This window comes from Aplidium turbinatum, chromosome 1, assembly GCF_918807975.1.
Source record: "Aplidium turbinatum chromosome 1, kaAplTurb1.1, whole genome shotgun sequence".
NCBI classification, from domain to species: domain Eukaryota; kingdom Metazoa; phylum Chordata; class Ascidiacea; order Aplousobranchia; family Polyclinidae; genus Aplidium; species Aplidium turbinatum.
In genome coordinates, this window is record NC_137472.1 from 14,947,130 (window position 1) to 14,950,474 (window position 3,345).

The 3,345-nt window shown below is 39.3% G+C and overlaps 1 pseudogene; it reads left to right on the forward strand.

Moving 5' to 3' along the window:
* The first annotated feature begins 265 nt into the window (after positions 1-265).
* On the forward strand, positions 266-1,169 carry LOC145769250 (general transcription factor II-I repeat domain-containing protein 2A-like; annotated as a pseudogene).
* Positions 1,170-3,345: the final 2,176 nt, after the last annotated feature.

Sequence of the window (3,345 nt, forward strand, 5' to 3'; positions counted from 1 at the left end):
CTGTTTTGCGAATTTAAAAAGATGTTTGCTTTTTTGACCCAAGTTTAAACGTTTAAAAAGTTTAAAATAGCGGTGCTAAAAAAACTGGTTTCTATCGACTTTGTTCATTCAAAGTGGTTTATTGCAGCAAACCAACCAGCCAGCAGTGCACAACTTGCAGCCGTACGGCTGCATGCGCAGTTACTTAAAAAATTTGCGCCGTCTACAAGTCATTTACATTGTAGGATTTGGCGGCCGTGCTAGCTTAACTAGAACGGGAGGAACGCAAAAGACAACGTCACAATGCTTAACAATCTGAACAGAAGTCTGCAAGGAAAAGTAACAACAGTTTGTTTCATGTACAAAAAAGTACTGGATTTTTATGACAAATGTCATCTCCAGCAGCGTATTTTTTTTTATTTTGAACAACCATGGAACAACTAACGGCTTTAATTAATAGCAATGAAATTCAAGCTAAAACTATTTCTATTGAACCTTTTCTGAAGTTTTCGATGCGGAGTTACAAGATTTCTTCAATCGCTTTCAAGCTTTTGAAAAGATTTCAAAAACATCGACACTCGTTGGTTTGTTGTGTTGAGAAGGAGTGATCTTCCTGGCGTCAGCACTATACTTGACTACTCACTATAGAACAGCGAGCATTGTATTTGGCTAACCATACCGGTGTAGCCTTCACACTAGCCGTCAAGACTATTCCATAAACATGGGTTTTTCGGCAGTCGATTGTAGCAACAATTGACAGCGATAGACAATTGTTTCGCCCGTGAGGCTGGGCTCATCAGTATCTCACCACTAATTCATGCTTCCACATTCGGTGGAAATCGAGAGTTGTTCATTTCATCTTCGAATGGAGCTGGTGGAGTTGAAAAATAACGAGCAGTTAGTGAAACGGTTCAAAGACGACGAAGATCTACTAGACACATGGAAACGTGCAATCGAGTATCCCATGCTAAGAGAACTGGCAAGAAAAACTTGCGTTCTTTTTGGAAACACTTACGTGTGCGAAGCAGCGTTTTCAGAAGTCAAGTAGCCTACCTTAAGAACTAGTAGCTACTGAACTAGATTGTTAGGCTGTAATCTGGAGTCTCAACTGAACTAAGACTGGTGATATCTAGCAAGATACCTGACTTTGCAAGTTATCTGCTAACATGCAAGACCAAGGGAGTCATTAGTTGAATAAATCCTTCTTTTATAGCCTACTAACGTAAGTAGAACTCACTGGGGGCTGTAGACTTACTTTTCAATGATATAAATAGGCTACATTGCGACCGACGATAGCTAAAAGGTTGTAGGCCTACACAGTGGCGTAGCAACGCAATATGCCGCCCTTGGATTTTTACACGAAATGCCGCCCCCCCCTCCCTCCCCTTAACACTGTCGTAAAAGCTGATTAAAATTCCACACAATAGAAAAATTACAGCAGTGTTTGTTCAGTTTTTATTGAAAGTTCAAAGTTCAATACGTCCAGCTTTCATTGAAGCAAATTCAGCAATTAAATCATCAAAAGATAATGTCTCGACGAAATCACTTTCAATGAACAGTAGGTTATTGCTAGCGCAGACCGCCTGCTTTCTCCCATAGTCGATCTCAAGTAAGATTTTATCACTTAAGTTTTGAAAAAACTTCTTTCACAGATTGCGATAAAAACGGTAACATTGAGGTAAAGCTTATGGCTCATCAATGAATAAAGTGTTGATTCACATAAACGATGTTTGCTTTACCACTGCATCACGTCCAGCAGTGCAGCAGCGTCACTTTTAAATGTAAAACCATTGGATTGTAGGCTACTAGTCGATTAAACCTAGAGATTTCTAGTCTTAACTCGGTAAAATTACGTCATCAGCATACATTTTCTCAAACTTGTCCATGTCTATTTCGATACTGTCACTTCGCAACAAGGAGTGGAGATTTAAAAAGCCGAATACTTCATTTAGTAAACACATATTGCTGAAATGCTTTTCAGCTTCACTCCGTAACCGGTCCATAGCTTCTAACATGCATCTCTTGATTTCTTCAACAGCCGAGAGACTACGTCTGCATATTCGCCAGGCATCCTTTTCTTCCTTCTGATCCGACTTTCTTCGATCGGTATTTCTTGCTTTTTGCAGATCTTGATCGCTCTTTCAATGCATTGCTTTACCAGCGCATTGCGCTCATTGTTCAAAAAAAAACAATAAATGCTTCCGTCCTGTGGGTACATTTTCCCAGAGACAGACCTTTTCGCTGTAATTATTTTTGAGTGTCATAAGATTCTTTTGGGACTTCCAACCAAAATTGTAAAAGATTGCATCAAAGATTCCACCCTCTTGTCCTCGTGCATCAATATTTTCATTTTGATCACAAAGTTTGTTTACTGCACCCACCACACCAATGAAATATTGCAGAAGCGCTTTCACAGCTTCATAGTGCGCATTTCATCGTGTGTCAGCCACTCGTTTTACCACATTTGGAACATAGCCTACTTAAGCAACGCCTCCCATCTGTGAGTAGAAGCAGAAAAGAAGAAATTAATCCTTTCCACAACAGCAAAAAATGATTCAGAAACTTCCAACGACAGTCCCACCGCGTGAACTCCTGCAAGGTTAAGTGAGTGGTTTGGGATAAACAAGGCCTCAGAACTAATATTTTTTTTATTCTGCATTGTACTCCAGTACGGACTCCTGCCATGGTGGAAGCATTGTCGTGTGCTTGGCCTCTACACATCATTATGTTTAAGCCATTTGCAGAAGCTCCTTGAGAATAGACTTAGTAATTTCGTCTGCATTTTTTCCGTTCAGTGGAAAAAAATTCAGAAAGGATTCCTTTATTTGTAGCCTACCTCGTTATTGCTGTCGATTTTGAGCTATCTAACAATAAAATCCATTTCATCGATATGAGAGTCGTCAGGAGTACAGTCAAGTAAAATTGAGACATGCTTTGCGGTCTATCTTCTCCAGCATGTGATCTTTAACCTTTTTACCAAAAAGCTCAATTAATTCATTTTGGATAGCTGGTGAAAGGTATGTTGTTATGCTCGTTTTGGCGAGTTTGGTACTAAAATGTGCTCGTAAATGACTGTAGGCTACTGTAATTTGCAAGGAGTTTTAAAATTTCAAGAAAAATTTTCTGGTTCCTTGAATTAAAATCTACCACAAAGAGGAAGATTTTGTTTACTAAGACACTTTATGATTGCGATTACGCTCTGGAAGATTTTTCTCCATCTATTTTTTTCCTTATTCATAAGAATTTAGATTTCTTTGCCAGTTGTTTGAGAATAAACTAATGTGACTGTCTTTGCTCGTTTAAAACGTTATCACATTTTGCCGCCCTCCAGCAACGTGCCGCCCCTGGATTTATCCACAAGATCCA